The sequence below is a fragment of the Chelon labrosus genome, assembly GCF_963514085.1.
Source record: "Chelon labrosus genome assembly, chromosome: 12".
NCBI classification, from domain to species: Eukaryota; Metazoa; Chordata; class Actinopteri; order Mugiliformes; family Mugilidae; genus Chelon; species Chelon labrosus.
This window is the reverse complement of record NC_140345.1, coordinates 8,142,402-8,161,520: the sequence shown is the minus strand read 5'-3', so window position 1 is coordinate 8,161,520 and position 19,119 is coordinate 8,142,402. Positions and strand designations below refer to the sequence as shown.

The following is a 19,119-nucleotide window of genomic DNA, read 5'->3' as shown; positions in this document are numbered from 1 at the left end:
CTTTAGATGGTGGGATAACCATGATTCACAATGCTATGCTGATTTTATTCCATTTTGATAACGTAGTACAAGGTACTGTCCTTTTCAGACTCAGAGGGGTTGTCGGTAAAACGGAGCGGGGTCAGTTCAGCTCCCAGGGAACAAAACAGGACCCGAGATCAGCGAGCAAAAATACCTGAACGTGTTTCACAAACCCTCAATAATAGTTCACAGGGAGCATTTTAATACCCACACAAAGGGTTTCCACGTAGTTGCAGGGCCCTTGACTTGAGCTCTCAGTTAACTTGTCTCTTTGACTAGCAGCAGCTCCTTGACTCCTTTACGTTTGAGCTCTGCGTTGGATCAGAGGTCAAAGCAGGAGTGTTTGACTCAGCCCCACCTGACCCTTCCCTGCCCCCTGTGTTTTCGTTCTCTTTCATGTTACAACGGGCCTCGAGCACTCATGCACAACCCCTGTGGGGCTCACACATACACACGGACGCACACATAAATTGTCATGAAACAGACGGACCATCATATACAGTAGCATGAAACAAGCATGTTAGACTGTTTTCCACCTGGATAGCAAGCTACTCTAACTCATCCAGGTTTTGTTCTATTTTTAATGGCTCTGTGTCTGTGAAGGTGCGGGTCAGGGCCACTGCTGTGTGAACTGTATGTGTGTGTATACATGTGTGTTTGTGTAGTAAAGTGGTTTGTGAAGCCATCAGCATTAACTGGTGTATGAAAGTTTAATGGGACATAGAGGAGAAACCACAGGTTTCCCACACAGTGCAGGGCTTGATATGATATGATATGATGTGATGGGACATCAAGGCGACTGGAGACTGCTTCCCTCTCTCTATTTCTCTCTGACACACACTTACACACATAGATTCAGTTCATCTCATCTATGCACCTCTGTCACACACCATTAACCACCATCTCCTACCGTATACTGTCTAACTCTGCCTTTCACACACACTCATGCGCTTAAACACACGCACACCTCAGAGTTTAGCCCCTCGTAAGTTGCTTTATTTCTGTCTCTGCGTTTCCTACAGACCAACATTTAACCGTACAGTTATTGATATTTGTTTTCCTCGTAACATTTCCTGACGATCAAGTGTAGGACCAATCTGATGTTTATATTCCTTGCAGTGTATGCCAATACAATTTTCAGTCGTAATCCATTAATCAGCATGTCTGCGGGTCTGTGTCTGGTTTGGTTTCTACATGTGTATGTATGGCCAACTGGTACGTGTCTTCGATTGCTACATGATGTAACACCATGCATGTGCTTACCCATTTGCCCCGTGTGTCACAGAGATTGTGTGTGTGCAAGCATGAACACACGTGCAAACTTGTGTGTGTGTACGTATAGATCGGTTTGTGGAGGGGAGCGTGCAAGTCGCAGTGTTAACATGATTGCAAATGACAAAATGTCAACCTGGGTTTGTTAGCAGCATAATGGGGAATCAATAGACACGAGAAAGATGTCAATACTACATGCTTTATTGCATTAAGCTACCTCTCTCCTTCTCTGTAGCCCTCTCTCTCCCTCTCTCTCTCCTCTTCCTTTCCCTTTCCCTCCCACTCTCTGCTTTCTGTCACAATACAATTCTCCCTCTCTCCCTCCCTCGGCTCTCCTCTCCCTGTGGTAGTAGAATTAGATTGCAGTATATGAGCCAGCTACAGGGCCCTGAATGCAGCAGGCTGATGGCAGAATGCTTCAGGAGCTAATGGGCTATCGGTTCGTCTATTTACGTATATTAGGCTCGCGTAGATGCCCCCCAGCACAGTTTGACAACGTGACGAGGCCCAAAGTAGCCTCAGCAGTGACGTCTTCTGTCTAACTGATTCAGCTCTGTAACGAGACGAACAAAAAACGTCATTATAGGATATTATTAAAAGCCTCACACCTGCTCTGTAATTATGTACTTGAGGTGACAGTGCTATTTTAATATATGTAGTATTGGGGATTAAGCCTTTTACGTGGTGTTGGATTAATCCGAACAAATCCAGTCTGTGAGTGTATAATGATAACATTAATACTTCTGTGTTATTTGTGTTACAGCGGGGTTTGTAAATTCCTTTTAATCCTATTAGCTGTTTACCTTTTTACTGGATTTACAAAGGTGTGCATATGTGCCAGTAGGTTGTGTTTATATATAGTATGTGTGTGTGTGTGTGCGCGCGCTGATGTGTGTATTGTTAGAGACTAATGTAGTATTAATGCTGATGAGGTCCCACAGCTCATTAGCAGCAGTGAGTGGTGTTGAGTTTCTCCCGGGGAACAGGAGGGATCAGGACGCGCACGAATACAGTACATCCTCATCGACCGACAGCGTGTTAATAATCATTCACACAGATACACCAGACAATGACCTTTACACGCATGCTTTTATATTAATATCCACTTTGGATATTAACACTTTGAAGCACTCACAGCCGGTAGAATATCATGCAAACTCATTCATCTAAAGACCTTGAGGACTTTGACGTTTATTCTCAAATGTGTTCGCTGTATTGGCCGCACATACTCACGGACACACTTGGAGGGATAATTTTGTGCCGTTGTTCACTGTGTCCGGTGAAATACAGTCCGGCGTTAGTCCTAACCAGGAGCTGGGTGAGCGGGCCACTTAATCAGACTTTAATCACCTAGCGAACACACACGGAGAGATGGAGTGTGTGGGGGGAGTTAATCAACACATCAGCAGGAATAAACACACACAAACCACCTGACTTTATCCTTGGTATTGATTTACACGTCCTCCTGTGCTTCCAGTTGCCTTTGCCCGTCTCTCCTACAGTAACATACAGACGATGTGCATACAGAAAACTCAAAACTGGCCTAGAGCTCCGACTCTTGACTGTGTGTGGATGCTCGGTCAGTGGTGGCCTGGCTGTAATCAGGCTTGGAGTGGCCATCGCCGCATGCTGCCAATCACCAACATCAAATGAGGCAGTCAAAACAAGCGTTGGAACTCCTGCTGACTATATTGAACACTTGATTAGCAGATTTCAGAGATTTTTCCGCTCAAGATCGCCGCATTTTATTCAAACATCGGCGTTAAGTCTCAGTGACGGACTCCCTGCATTCTCCCGGACATGCATTTCTTTGTAGCTAAATTCAAGTTCGGGGAAGTCTATTAGCTGAGATGACTATGGTCTCATTTAAAGACCAACAAGGTGTTTTCACTGGCCGCTCTCTTTTTTGTTGTTGATTGCTGCAGGCTGTCACCTTTGCCACCCTGTTCATGTGCCAGTACATTTAGATAATAAAAAAGACCAATAAAATCCAGGGGTTTGATTGCGTGTCTCCCTTTAGCCCGGCAGAGCAGATGACTAAATCAGGGGCCCTTCTCTCCATTTCATTTAGCTGATAAGATTTATGATAATGAAGGGGTCCTATTAACCTTTGGGGTTCCACTGCTGTCCTTCAGACCGAGGGTGGACATGAGTGCTTACCGATCCGCTTTTGAAGCGAGCGGCAGCGAACATGTCTATGCTATAAGCAATGTCACATCATCGCGAGTGCATCCTCTGGAGTGTGCACACACTGAGCTTAGACACACACATGGTGGCGACTCTCCAAAAGCACCTCAGCCCTTTGAGAGAGTTGAATGCATGTTTAATCTCCTTTCTCTCTTTTTCTTCTCTGCGCTTTCTCCTTTTCTTTATCCCCTCTATCCTTCCTGCTCTCCGTACTTCTCTCAGCAGGAGCATTCTGTTCTGTCTGAAATTAATCTGTTGTACTCCACCACCTCTTCTCCCTCTCATTCCCTTGTGCGATCTCTCTTACTCTGCCTTTCTTTTGCAAGTGCATAGTCACACTCTTTTTCTCTTTTGCTGCTACAACATGAAAATACTCCAGAGTTAACAGAAGATTACCTATAACTCATTTTAAACTTTAAATAATTGCTGTTTTTTTTTAAATTTAATGACAACATTTGGGTGATTTTGTCTATACTTATGTTTGTTTGCCTTTTAAAATAAAGATGTGCTGTTTTCTTGTAAATTATAACATTAGATAGACTTCCTTATGACACTAATTAGCCCCTTTCTACTTGCATCTATCCATACCAGCAATATTAACTGGCTGTCTTTAAATATTAGGAAGCAGAAAGAAAGGGGGGATGACAGAGGGAGGCACAGACCCCTCCTTCTTCTGTACAAGGGCTGCACCCCTCTGTCCCTTTGTCTGCTTGTAAAGGGGACAAGGGAGGAGGTGCAGAGCAGGGGGCGCCAAAGGAGTGACTAAGTGACCTCTCTCTCCCTTTTCTTTTGACGCTCCCGTGTTCTGTCCATTTTGTTGTGCACGTCCCTCTCCCTCCCTCCTCTTTCATCCTCTTTCGTTCCCCCTTTTTTCAGCCTGGTTAAGTCGCCATGGCTATTGGCCTCATATGTCCTTCTCTCTCTCTCTCTCTCTCTCTCTCTCTCGTCCGTCCCCTCCTTCTGTTCTCACATCTTCGGCAACAGCAGCCTGGTTGCCAAAGTGTCTGTAGGACACATTAAGACCCATAAAAGCCTAGTCTGCGGTCGCACTCTTAACCACCAGTCAGAGGTAGTGTACAAAAGTGACTTTAAATGAGTCTGTGATTACCCTGGAACATGGAGAGATACAGAAGTGGCCAAGAGAGTGTGAGACAAGGCCGGAGCGCCGCAGAGAGCGAGAGGAAGCGCAGCTCTTTAGTGTTTCCTGAGTCTCTTAAGGAAAATTGAACAGAAATGAATATTTGTTTCTCCCACAGCTAACAGCTAAAAAGGCTACCCGAGTGGAACAAGTGATGACAAGTTCTAACCCAAATTTCCTGCCACCCATCCGCCTCATCGCAACCTCCTTCTCCCTCCCCTTCCCATAACCCCTCTCCCTAATTGGCCACATGCTGCCATGAGTGACAAGTGTAATCATCAGTCAAATTATGATGGGGGAGAAGTTGGAGGCCAGGGGAGGTGGAGGAGGAAGAGAGGAACAGCAGAAGGTGGTGGGGGGGGGTTGAAAGGACGTGCTTTGATCAGAGATAGAGAGGGGGTGAGTGGGCAAACAGACAGAGCTACATGGAAACCTGCTGTCCACACACCTGCTGCTTCATAGATGGGCAACATTAGCGCCCTCAGACCTTATTATAAAACATCACAGATAAGATTTCCAACGGCCCCCAGTAACCACAGTTAATCTGAAATATGATTAAGTACTGTGGTTGTAATCTAAATTGTAATGAATTGTATTTTTTTTTCTTCCCCTTTTAATTTCAATCAGAGTAGTAGCAAAGTCTGTTTGCAAAGCAGAGTGGAGCAATGAAATCACAGGGTATGGTAGCAGCAGCGTCTTTGTTTCTCACTCGGACACATTTAGCCGGGTCCGTGTTATATTTGGATGTACTTTGTTTCTGAGAGAGCAGATGTTAGCTTTCCAGCCAGCTAACGAGGTTTACAGTAATTAGGAGTGCTGATGAAGCGCTTTGATTCTCTGGCTGTGGCGGGCCTCTCATTAGCGACTAGCTAGCTAGTGCTGCAGCAGGCGCTCCAGTCACATCCTATTAGGCGGCTCAATGTACACTCTGAATTAAGAGCAGGAGATTAAGTGGAGATGAAAACTGTCTGCGTACACACAGGGATGCATGCACACACACTTGCGTGCACATGTATACGCACACACACGCACGCACACACACAGACAAACATAAATCCAACTTGAAAACTCCACATATACTCACTGTTATAATGAGATTTTAAAAGAAAATTCCATCGTGGGCGCTAAACAAACATTTCAAAAGATGTCAACTGACTTAAGCACATGCCAAGAATTTTAGTGTGCTTCTATACTTCTTGTATGTGAGTTCTTGTATAGATGAAACAACTTATAAAACAAAGAAAAGATATCACAAATTTCAAGTGTTAAGACGGGTTTGATTTTGTGTGTGTGTGCGTGTGTACACGATCCAGACTGTGAACTATTTCCCCGTGCTTCCTACAAATTAAAGAAAACAAAGAGGCTACCTTGGAAATACTCCAACACAATTTTTCCTGTCTGTTCCACTCCTCGCTATACGTCAATACTCTCTACATGCTCCTCTCTCTCACTCTCCTCTCTCGTCGTCTTTTGTGTGATGGAGTGATTATTGAGGACGCGGCTCCTGTGTTTAACACTGGTTGATGAAGTCTGCCTTTGTCTGTCTGCGCTAACCTGTCGCAACCGGGACACCGCTTATAGCAAAATCAATACACAGAGTAGAAGAGAGAGAGAGAGAGGTCGGGCAAGGGAGGTAGAGAAAAGAGAGGAGAGAGACGGAGTGGGGCGGGGTGTTTGAAGGTAGATGAATGCAACAAGGCAGACAAGTTAGAGTGAGGGTAAAGCAGAAAGTCATTGGAAAGAAAAAGCAGATGGATGAATATTTAAAAGGGACTCCTGTGATGCTGAATGATGGTGTCCCTCACTGTTCCTGTGTGTGTGTGTAAAACAGGGCATTTATATGTATATGTTTGTCTTGCCTGTGCGTGGCCTTGACCAAGGGACGGGCTGTATCGCTTCTGGTGTGCCGTGTGATCGCTCGAGTGTGCCTACACCAGCAGAATGGGACAGTCCCTGCCTGTGTGCGACCATCAGCTGTGTGTGTCTGCGCGAGCTCCTTTTGCCTCCCCAGATTCGAAGCCAGCGCGAAGAGAAGAGGGGAAACAACAGAGGGGATGAGGGGAAGGACGGAGGAGGAGAGGAAGGGGAGAAGGAGAGGTGTAGCGGGTGAGGAGAAGGTGGGGGCAGTTGTGTGAGAGAGACACAGCTGGGAAATGAGAAATGCATCCCCCCCCTCCCCGTACCACCACCTTACACTCACACATACGGCGCACACATACATACACACACGATCCCCATCTCTTTATCCTCCCCTCAGGAAAGACGGGGTGGAGGTGGTGGTGTTGGAGGGCGTGAAGGGAAGGGAGAGGCAGGGGGGATAGGAAGAGATGGAGAAGGGGACAGATAGGGGCATTAAAATTCATGGCCATTTTTTTTTTTATTTTCCCTGCTGAAAATCAATAGTGTTTACTATGAATGAGTGGAACAGTGGACAACAGTGGTGCCGGGGGGACAGAGAGACAGAGAGGTGGAGGAGGAGGAGGAGGAGGAGGAGGAGGAGGAGGAGGAGGAAGAAAAGAGAGTGAGAGAGAAAAAGAGAGAGAGGGGGTGAGGTAAAGGAGAGGAGGAGGGGTGACTTTATTGCGATAGGCAGAAGCACCAGAGGCCAAGGTTAAAGACCAGCCGGGGCAGAGAGACAGAAAGAGATAGAAGCACAAAGTAAATTCAGTTGTCTTCTAAAACAGACATAGTGCCTTGTAAATGCATATTTATTGTTGGCTATCATAATAACGTGGTGTAATGTAAATCATAATCTTCCATGCTCTAATATTCCTTGCAGTAACATCAGCTGTTCGGCCGCCTTCGCTCCCCCATCCATCCTCTCCTCGTTCCTCGCTCCGGCCGACTCTGCCTTTCAAAAACTGTATGTGTGTTAATTGGCAGCCCACAAACACCACCAACACGGCGTCTCACAAACAAACAGTCCACCCGCACAAATGCGCACGCAGGCGCGTCTGAACTCGCACATAAACACACACAAACTCCAGACCAGTTCACACTGAGTTGTTCAGCAACCCTGACCCTGTTTCCTGCTGCTGAAAGCCTAGAAGTTCAGGATGGCTTACCAGTGTTTTGATTAAGCGCTGCCTGTGTGTCTCACACCACTTGATCAAAGAGGAACAAAAGTGTGTTTTTATTCTCGATGTATCCTCAACATGTTTCACAGCAATCAAAGCTTTTAAAACAGTTGTGTCATTTTTCCTGTTTGCCAAATCCTGTCAGTAAACAGATAATAGAAAATAGATCGTTAAAGATTGCCAAGCTCTACTTCCAAATTACTTCAGACAAAATAGATGTGTCTTTTTTTTTTCTTTTTTTTTTTACAAATATGGTACACAGTATTCTCACCATGGATCCTGTGTCTGGACTGCATGATTGCGAGTGTGTGCATATGTGCCTGCACGGCTGCCTTGTGCGTATCTGCCCCTTGTCGTTGTGCACGCACCGGTGTGTTTGTGCACTGTCGTGCATGAGGAAGTGTGAGCGCGTGTGAGTGAGCTGTGCAGGGGGTGATATATATTCAGGCAGCTCATGCATTATGGAGAGTGCAGGTGAGATCGTCTAAATGTGAACTGCTGGTATGTGGAGAGTTCAGGGCCAATCTCACCGAAGCCCTTTGTATTAGCATAGCATCTCCATTTCAAATCGGCCTGTCAAAAGCCAGCAGCATGTTTTATTCAGCAACAGATATTGATCACGTATTATGCATACATACCAAATCTATATTGCATACCAAATCTGAGCCTTTGATATGTATATGGTACTGCTTTGCAAATATGCTGCATAAAGATGCAAAATATGTATCTTTGTTGTTTTTTCATCTGGACTTGTTTGATGTGGTAACAGTATGCAGTAATGCTGATCAGGCCTTGAGGTTGGGAGTTGTGACTGACTAGTTCACTGGTCAAAGGAGAAGACAGAGGCAGTCAGAGTGCATCCATTTCGCCTCTGTATGTGTGGACATTGCGTCGTCTGTAGGGATGAGAAGAGTTTACCAAGGTCAGAATGGCACAAGGGTTCTTTCCTGTGGGCGTGGGTATGTGTGTTTGTTACTGCGACGCCTCAAAAGACTAAAGTGGGCGCCGTGCGCTAACTTCCATTTCTCTATCCACTTACTGAGCCTCATGCTCCTTGGTCAAAATGACCTCCAAGCTTCCATATACATTAGAAACGAGCATTTCACTGTACCAGCTCCTTTTTGTCCATCACCGTGTTTTTCCATCAATATTTCTCCATGTGTTAAACCCGAGACCAGAGGCCATCTTTGCCTCTCTATCATGTGCCGGTTTTTACCATCATGCTGCGTCCGTGCCGCACTAAATCTCCCTTCTCTAAATGACTGGAGTGGATGAGAGGTCACAGTATATGGGGGAGGAGGACAATGCAGGCTTTAGCTGTGATAGAGCTTTCCTTTTCGCCCTTTATGTGCAGAGGTGGCCCATTTGCTGAATGGGACATAAGGAAGGTAAATGCTGGCTTGTTCGGAAAACATTTCTCCAGACCACATACCTTTGCTTCTTTTTTTTCCTCCCCATTCTCTTACTGAAGTTGAATTTAGTGTTTCATTAGCTGTCCGTCTTTTACCTCTTAAATTTATTTCAACTATCTTGTCCACCCCAATCTCCCTCTCCCTTTCTCCCCCCCCCCCCTCCCCCCCCCATCAGTACTCTGTTCCCTTAGCGACCGTTTCCAAGGTGCTCATTCCCAAGGGCTGGAGGAGGGGTCCAGTGATGTCATGCATGCATAACTCTACACCTGTAATTCATGTCCTGCTCTCCCTTCCTCTTTGTCATTGTCAATTATTTTTTTCCTTTCTGCTTTTTTCTTTACCAGTCTCGTTTTTTGTTTTTTTTGGTTTGTTTTTTACTTCGCTGCCACTTAAAGTCCCCCTCACCTCCTCCAGCTCTTCTTCTTATTTTTTCCCCTTTCTTTTCATCCAAACCGACTGTTTGGCCATCTTGTCAGGAGGATTCAGTATTCGGGAATCACTTCACATTTTGATTAGAAGTTGCGAGTGTTTTATTTTAACAGTACCGAGTGGTGACACTAGCTGTTAAGAGACAGACAGTTGAGCTGCCCTCTGTCCACAGTGTACATGACTCTCTACATCTGCTCCATGTTTAAAAGGTCATTTGTCAAACCTGACATTTTCTGCCCTTACCAAAGGTTTCCTCAATATCCAGGCCGGCTCCCCCATTCAGACTTTATGCTTTTTCATCTATTTGTTTGCTTTAGTATAAACCTTTTCTGACAATACGTTCCTCTTCCGTGTCAAAAAATATCAAGACAGAAGGAGGCTGAATTCTATCATCTTGTAATTTCCAATAAACTAAAAAATGACAGATGTGGTCTCCTGTGTGGTGTGGGTCTGGGTTGCCTGGGTAATGGGGCCAAGGATTTCAAGAAATGCAAGTTGCACCAGGAAGTGTAGTGCGTGGGCAGACACACGCACTCGATGGGGTCTGATTCGGGATTAATGCGTGTGCACGTGTGTGTGTGTGTGTGTGTGCCAGCAGGATGTTTTTACTCGACACAGGTTGTCACTCTCCTGTTTCCCCCCGTGTGCCTTTTGTTCCACGCCTATTCCACCATTTTGGTTTTTGTCTCGGACAAAAAGAGGCCCCACAGCAAGACCCCCTACCTGAACACTGCCTCCCTCCTGACATTTTTCAAAGCTCCCTCTCCAGCACGCGCTCTCTCCTCCGTCTCCTAATTCAGATCGTTTATCTCTTCTCCCTCTCTCAAATTCAAACTTGGTTTACTGACATGATGTTAATTCAATATTTAGTTATGATTATTAAAATAACAAATGGTTACACACTACTTACACAATATAAAATACACTATGTATTCTAATCTATACATCTACGTTACGAACAAAAACAAATAATTTCAAACAAGGAATTAAAAAATGATCTACGTATGTTTTGTGTAGAGTGCCACAGCAAGGTGGCTACCTTGCACGCTTTTAATTCGTTCAGCAGGAAATGGAGTCTAACTAAAATCGCAGAAGCCCATACTACTTCTTATGGCAGCTGATTAAATGGGAAGCGGACACAGATCTCTTAATTCATCTAAGTATCTCCGCCTCTCGCCGTTGGCAGAAGTGACACAGTCAGTCCTCTCCGGCCAAGTTTGTCCGTATCCTCCGATCTCCAGGTTGTGGTCGCTCGATGTGTATTTAGCTAATGTCTTTTTCAGTCTCTCCCTCTCTCTGTTCAGCTGTGTGCTGTGGTGATGGGAGGCCGCTGGATGGCTTGTTGAATGAACTCTGTGGTTGTGCTGACAAATCAATGATAAAGAGTAATGACATCAACAATGTAATGTATCTCCGTGTGCTTTCATTGACTCTCCCTGTCTCCCCTCTTAACGTTCACGCCACCTTCGGTCTCTGACTTGGCTTTGCACCATAAACAATGTTTCCATCTCTTTATGCTTGTCATTATGTGTATCTTTTATCTCCGCCGTTTGTTTCTCTGTCTATCCTCTAACTCTCTCCCTCTCTCTCCCTCTCTCTCCCTCTTTCTCCCTCTCTCTCCCTCTCTCTCTCTCTCTCTATTGATCCAGTCATAGTTTTCTCAGTCTTCACAGTACTGGCCCGCTCTAATCAATACAGATAATTGTCTGCTCTCTCTCGATGCCAAACATAGTCTCCCCTTCTCCCCTCTCTCCCTTTTTATCAATGAAACCCCGGTCTTCCCTCACCCCTCCTCACCCACCCACCCCTCTCCCCCTGCAGACGGGGATTCCCCCTCCCCTAATGACGGGAGATAACCTGCTTTCTTTACCGATTTTCTTCCCCCCCCACACACACACACACACACATCCCTGCCTCGCCTGCTACCTCCCTTTCCTCCCTCGTTCATCGATTACCGTGAGAGTCGGGGCCCGGCCTGCCCGCCCTACAGATGTAAACACACACAGCGCTCATGTTGTGGTTTAGTTGCCATTCAGCCGCTCCGCGTGTGTGGGCGAGGTCCAGTGGTTTTTGCCCTGTTACGGTAGCTTTCTATCACTCAGACACGCGATGATCAGGAAGATGGTATTGATCATCTGCCCTGCGGCCTGTCATCGGCGTATTCTGATCTCCCATCCCTCTCGTTTTTGATGTCAAGTCAGACATCCTTGACCAAAAGAAGGTCACCATCTCTACCAGATCAGATGGAAAATCTGCCGTACCCAAAATATGCTTTCACTCTGGGTTTTTTTTTTTGTATTGACTGTGTGGCTTTGTATAGAGCATACACAAAATATTTGAAGTGCATGGAGCCAGTCCGTTTTAAACACAGTGATGAAGAGATATGCAAGTGTTGTGTTTACACAGTGATTATAGTAGTATTAGAAGAATACGTAGAAAAAAGTGACATATTTATTCTCTTCAAACACGTAATATTAATTAAGTAAATGTTAAGTGCAGAGTTTCAGCTAAAAGATAACATTGTGAAGACTGGGGCAAACAAGTGAATGTCCACAGCACAGGACCCAGTGCAGCATTCATATTCTGTCTCTACATATGAAATCCTGTGTGTTTAATAATGCATTCACCCATCCAGCCAACAAGGCAGGTTACAGGCCTGCAGGTTATTGTACTGTGTGTGTATGTGTGTGTGTGTGTGTAAGTGTGCATTTGTGCACATGTGTGTATATCTTTCTACGAATCAGATGTGTTGTATCCAGCCCAAGTCTCTGATGTATACTCTATCACTGAACTCAATCTAGAGCTGCATGTAACCACACAAGCAATATCAATGACAATATATATATATTTATATATATAGTATATGTATCCAATGTTTACACAAATATGTCATATCCACACACATCTGCTGCAACTGATAACTGAGGCCATGTCGTATTGCTGTTTGGTCTTTTCCACAAGAGAAGTAAGTGAGATGGAAACGGCAGAAGAGATGAAGGTTTAAAATAAAGTGATCTGCTGTATTATGGGAAAACTGAAGATAGCAAGTACAAATCATTTGTATTTGAACTGTAGGAGTGTAGTGGACTTTTATGAATATATTTGTGCATCTGTGAGTTATCTGTGTGTGGATGTGTGTGTTTGTTTATGAGCGGGTCAGCGCGTGCGTGTGTGTGTGTGTGTGTGTACATCTTAGACAAACAGAGGGAATCTGGGGGCTAGGCTCAGGTTTACATGTGTGTGATCAGAATAAGCGTACCTTAAAAGGCCAGAAGAGAAAAGAAGGGTGGAGGGATGTGAGGCAGGGGATTGATAATCTCCTGGAGGAGGTTTGGGGGTGGAAAGGGAGACAGCAGGGATCTTCCTTGCCCCCTGGGAGTTGAACCTACAACCCCTAACCTTCCTCTAGCCCTCTGGTCATGGACTTGAACCCTGTAACCCCCTGATGGACAATCTGTTCCTCTCCTCAGCGTCGCTGCCGTTCCCTGCATGCCATTAACAGATAAATAGTCTGTGTGTGTGTGTGTGTGTGTGTGTGTGCACATGGACACTTCCATGTATGAGTCAAGTGTCTGGTCAGTTGGCTTTGGCTTTGCCCCCTTTTTATTCAGTTGTTGTCAAAGAGAAGAAGTAAAAAGAGAATGCTGGCGTGAACAGGTTTTTTTTTTTTCCACTTCTTTGTTGAGATTATACGTTGCTAGATTGTGTAAGATTTTTTTTTTTATTATTATTATTTTTATTTTTTCATTTCTGCACCTATTGGAATAGTTAAACAGTGAGTGTGGAGCCGGGTCCTTGTGGGCTTTCTCTATGTCTCAGTGGATCCTAGCTAGTGTCCCTCTAACGAGGACAGAGGCAGAGAGGTTTATGCACGCTCGCACCCAGCTCATTCTTCACCTGTCAACAAAATCATCCTCGCCTCAGAAAAAAAAAAAAAATGAGATACAGGAGGGGGGACAGTTAGTGAGAGATGGAAAGATGAGGAAAGAAGAAAGAAAGGGGGCCGCAGCTGATATATTCCTCTTGGCCTTTTTTTTTTTTTTTTTTTTTTTTTGGTTCCTTTATTTCTCTATTTCTTCCCTTGTTTGTGTTTGTGGGCTCTGCTTATCAGATCCTAGCTCCATTCAGGGCCTCAGTCAGGGGAAGATGCCAGGCGCCTCCGTCTCTCTTTCATTCAATCTCTCTGTCTCTCTTTCTTGCCTTCCCGTGCTCTCCCTCTCCTAACCTTTGAGAATAAGAGCCTTGAATTTGAATTTCAGAGTGAGCCAGTGAGCAAGAGCAGGGTTTGGAAGGAGGAGGAGGAGGAGGAGGGAGTGAGGAGTGAGGAGTGAGAGGGGAGGGGATTCCGGTGGAGAGAAGGGGGGGGGGGGGGTTGTTGGAGCTGCGGTCGTTGAGAAAGGGCCTGCTCAGCGCGTCCCCCGGCTTACCCCCTCAGAGGGGCCCCGATCGATACAAACTCGGAGCAATAAAGCTTTCCCCCTGTCATCTCTGCAGAATACAAAGCAGAATAGAGAGAGGGAGAGAGAACGAGAGGGAGAGAGAGAAAAAGAGAGAGAGAGAGAGAGAGGTGAAAAGCTGTTCCGCTAGCCAGACCAATTTCCTAGCCCCCCTCCCCTCGTTCGCTTCACCACCACCACCTCCCTAACACACCATCACCACCACCTCCATCACCCCCTTCCTTACCTCCTTCTTTTTTTTTATCTATCACTCTTTTCCTCTCTTTGCACAGTATATCCCCCCGACTGTATCGCTGAACAGCTATCTCTCCATAATAAATATGGCATGAATTCAGCATACAATAGATTCCCTGTTTTCCCAACTATCAGAGAGGAAGTTGCAAAGGGGGGGATGAGGAAGAAAAGCGGCCGGAATGTAGCAGCGATGGGAGAGGGATGGATGGAAAACTGAAAGGGAAGGAAATAGTTATAGCAGGTGGAGAATAGGGACAAGGTGGAGAAAAGGAGGGGGAAAGAGGGATTGCACCCAGAGAAAGATGGATGTAGCGATACAGGTAAAGAGGAGGCGGAGGAATATTGATGAGGAGGAGGGGGGCTTAGGTAGAGGAAGAGGCAAAAATGTGCGGGGATGGGTGAGGGAGTGAGCGAGCGAGAGGGAGAGAAAAGACACAGAGAGGTGAGGGGGTCAAACAGCAATCCGTTGAATTGAGAGCCAATTACTGTAATTGTAATCTGGATTCAAAGCGTGGAGACACAGCAGTGACAGGCTCACGCAGCCACATACACGCACACGGCAGACAAAAGACGGTGTGGACGGGATTGTGGCTACATCTCTACATGCTGTGTTGATTGTCTCGTGGAACTGCATGCATTTTGTGTTAGCGCGAGTGTGTGTACATCCCTGCCTCCATTCTTCTCCACTGAATGGCAGTGCAGGAGTCAGCCTGCCAATCAACTATTGTACTCTTGTCAATTTAATAATATTTCTGAGCGCTGACCTCCACGGCGCTACAGCCATCGCTCTATATGTGTATGTGTTTCTGTTTTTGTGTGTGAGTGCCAGTGTGTTCCTATATATTTCTCTGTCTCTCCCTCTTTCACCTCAGTCTAACCCCCCCCCCAGCCCTCCTCCCACCCCCACCTCCCTCCCCGTCTCCCTCCCCCGGCCCCTGTCTCTTATTCTCTCCTTTATTAGAAGAAGATAGTGCGAATCCTTCATCGCTCCTCCACTAATTCTCTCCGTTATTGTCCCTCCGTTCAGCCTTCCATCTCCCTGCACTCCTGCACTTGTGTCCTCCTTTCTTTTCCTCGCCATGATCTATATTGCTTGCCTCATTTTTTTTAAACCCATGCACCGGCCTCCTTCCTGTCCTTTCCCGTTATGCTTTTGCTTTCTCTCATTCTTTCTCAGCCTCTTTTGCCTCACCTCCCTATCTTTCCTTCCTTCCTCATCCCTCCATCCCCTGATATCAACTTCCTCCCTTTCTCCCTCTCAACGTGTCCCTTTTCCTTTCCGTCCCCCTTTTCGGGCCAACTCTTCCTGTCTCATTTTCATCATTGTCCCTTCTTGCTTTTTCATCATCATAGGCTCATTTTGTCAACTCTTTGTCCCACCCTGTCATTCCTCACCCTCCTTCGCTCCATCCTTCCTTCCTTCCTCATCCCTCTCTCTCTCCCTCCCTCCCTCCCTCCACCCTATTCGTTCCCTGGGGAGGTCAGTAATAATGGTAGTGATGGAGTGAGAGAGGGAGGTGCGATTATTGTCTTGTCGGGAGTCAGAGGAATCGATCGGCCCAGAAATATGAGGCGCGAGAAAGAGCCGCTGTGTCAGATACAATAACCACCCGCTCCCGGGGGCTTACACACACACATGCATACACACACACACACACACACACAACATACAGACCCAAATTCGACACGAACATACACATTTATTTGGTTCGACGCAAGTGCAGACATGCACACACACTTGTACCATCTTTCTTTTTCATTAACGCAATGCACACACATCCCTCTTCTTCTTCCGTGGAGGAGAGTGGTGAAGCAGCCCAATCATCTACATGCTTTGATCTGAGATAAAGCATAGGACTAGATCTGTACTGATCATTCTTCATGCACAGATAAAGGGCAAGGCGAGGAAAATCGCTCACACACCTTTCACTCACGTAGCTATAAACAGACATAAACACACACATACGCGCGCACGCCACACACACGCGCTCTCACTGAGACCTTTCACTGCTGTTGCCTGGCAACGTGGCCGAGTGTCCAATCCGAGTGGAGAACAGTGGCCAGTGATGTCACAGCTGCTGCTGACCAGCAGGTCTGAGAGAGAAAGAGAGACAGAGGAGGAGAGGAGAAAGTTTGAGTTGGCGAAAGGAAAGGGGGAAGGTCGCACAAAAAAAAAAGAAAGAAAGAGCGGAGTGATAATGAGAGGGTTTGAAGGAAAAGAGGCAGAGCAGGTGAAGAACAGGCCGAGGTGACAGAGGTGGTAGTTGGCCAAAAGAAAATGCCATAAAAGATGGCATAACTGAAGTACTTCAATCTTATCAATCAATCGTATTTCAATTAGGGTTATTTCTACACAACAGCCTGCTTTGTGAGTGTAAGTGGACAGTTTGTTGTAAAGTGGCATCAGCACTCCTTGAGCCAGTGATGAAGGCCGCCAATCCTTCCCCGCAGACCCTTCACTCCTGTGCCTAAAGAAGAAGGAGAGAGGATGAGAGGAGTGAAGATAAAGATTTGAGCTTCAACCTTGGTAGCGCCGTGGGAGAGAGCGGTGTCTGTCTAGACAAACCCGGCTCCCTATGGGCTGCCGAGATGATACAGAGAGGAGGGGAATGGTGTGAAAGAAGAATGGAGGGGCAGAGGGGCCAGAGGAAAAGGAGCAATTGAGAGGTATTAGGACAGGAGAGGAATAGGTGTTGTAAAGGTGTAGGCGGCTGAGATGGCGCTGGTCCCAAGGTAGCCAACAGTGTGAGTGTGTTTTAGCCCCTGCTGCTTCTCATACAAAACCTCAACCTCTGTAGTCTCCACACTGCCAGACCTACTGTTTATAATCCTGCAACTCCTCATGGGGCTACACCTGCGCACACACACACACTCACACGAAACTGGATTTTAAATCTCTCACCTTGTAAAATAGAGTCTTGCTGTTGGACTGTGTATTGGACTTGGTGGGTCCATCACTGAGCCATGCTCCGTCCCCGTCTATAAGAAGAGGAATATGATGGATTATATGAATTAGAGCCAGTGTGGGCTCCAGGCCCGAGGCTGCGCTGCATATAGGAGGGCCGAGCCATAGAGGGATGCTAGACTGGTTAGGAGACCTTTACAATTGTCCCTGCAATGACCCATTATACACACTGTCTCCTTCCAGCTAACATCCTTTCTCCTGATTCCTCTCTCTCAATTGCTCACCTTTCATTCCTGTCACTCTTTCTCAGCTCCTTCCTTTTTTCTTTACTGTTCCTCTTTTTCTCTTTCTTAGTAACCCCCAACTCTCCCTGCCTGCCTCCCTGCCTCTCCCTCACTCTCTGACAGTGCTGTGATTGATGGCGCTCCAGAGGCCTCAGCCTCCCCCATCCTCCTCCCTGGGGTCCCACTATCAGATTGTTTGTGTCCGTGTGTGTGTGTGTGTGTGTGTGAGTTTGTGTGTATGTTTGTTGTCTTACAAACTTCTAACAGCGACCAAAACACACTCTGCATAAGCACACACCTCACATTATCTAATCTTATCTCTACATAAAACCAATTAAATGAATATTCAGTTACAGTGTTGATTTATATTTATTGATTTTATTGCCAATGTTAATGATTATATCTCATTATATTATGGCTTCCCATTTGATCATTTACCACTGGCCCAATATGATCTGAATGGCAATGCTAGAGTACTACTAGGTTATGTCTCCATGGTAACCGAGGCTCAGACCTCCTTGGGGCAGGAAGGCCCCCCATGGCCATGAACAGTGCAACACACACACGCACAAAGACACACTTTGGTAGTTATGTGGTTAGATTGGGGTTTGAACAAGGGTCACGGCCAAAGCCAGGCTGCCCATATGACCTCTGACCCAGAGAGCCCTCCCTCCCCCCGTGTGTGTAGCCTGTCTCTGGCGTTGGACGGGCCCAGCCAAACGCTTCCCTCGTAAACGCATCCACAAACACACACACTCACACTGCCGATTGCCCACACGGAGACAAACTCTTATGAAAGCCAAAACCTCATCATGTAAATCATGGAACTAAATTAACTGAAGATTTGTCTGGGGCGTCGGGACTGTCCAGCCTGCATCGAAAGAGGTGGTGATTTTAGGTTTTTGAGTCATAAGCACCACAAAACTGAAAGAACCGGCAAAGCAAATATATTTGTAGAATAATCTCTAAATTATTTTCTGAACAAAACATACAATCATTTATCAATAAAATACCATAAAACAGAGAAAAGGTCTTTCAAAATTTCCCAGAGTTCAGGTTGTCATCCTCACACTTATTTTATCATCAATCTGCTACCATGTGCGGCTAAGAAAATCTGCAAATTCACATTTTCTAAGTTTCACTTTAGACTTTTGCAGTTGTCACCATGGTTATCCATGAGTTTTCTATTGTAAATGAATCACTGAATCTGCTCATTATTTCACTTAAATCCAGATCAAATTAATCAAATAACCTTGTGCTTATGTCAGTTTGTAGGGAAGTTCCCATCTTACCATGGTATTTTAAACTTGGTCATTGATAAACTTCATTTATCAGTGCTGATATTGTTAAATACATATAGACTCAGAACATCAGTCTTTTGTATGTATTTGATGACAGATTTAAAAAGTCTGCGTATAACAGAGCACCTTCAGTGCAGTGCTGTATGCACTTCTTATTGAGCATCTATCCAGCAGTACATTGGACTGTTGTAAATCACCACATAAAGTATTTATAAGGTTAAACTTGGGAACTCTGCTGCCGTTAGCTTTTGAATTAGTGAACTTGGACCAAGGGAGAAGGACAGGGAAGGAGGGAGGGAGGGGTGATGAGGATCCTTGGACAAAACCTGTTTGTTCATCAGGTTTAGAGATTCAAGAGTGCCACCTTGTGGCTGGTTCAGTCTACCGACACGTTCATGTTTT

General features: G+C 45.8%; 1 protein-coding gene across 3 annotated transcripts in view; it reads left to right on the top strand.

Annotated features, from left to right (window-relative positions):
- pou2f2b (POU class 2 homeobox 2b) overlaps positions 1 to 19,119 on the top strand; it is a 43,014-nt gene that overhangs the window by 3,187 nt on the left and 20,708 nt on the right. The gene's annotated exons all lie outside the window — the stretch shown is intronic.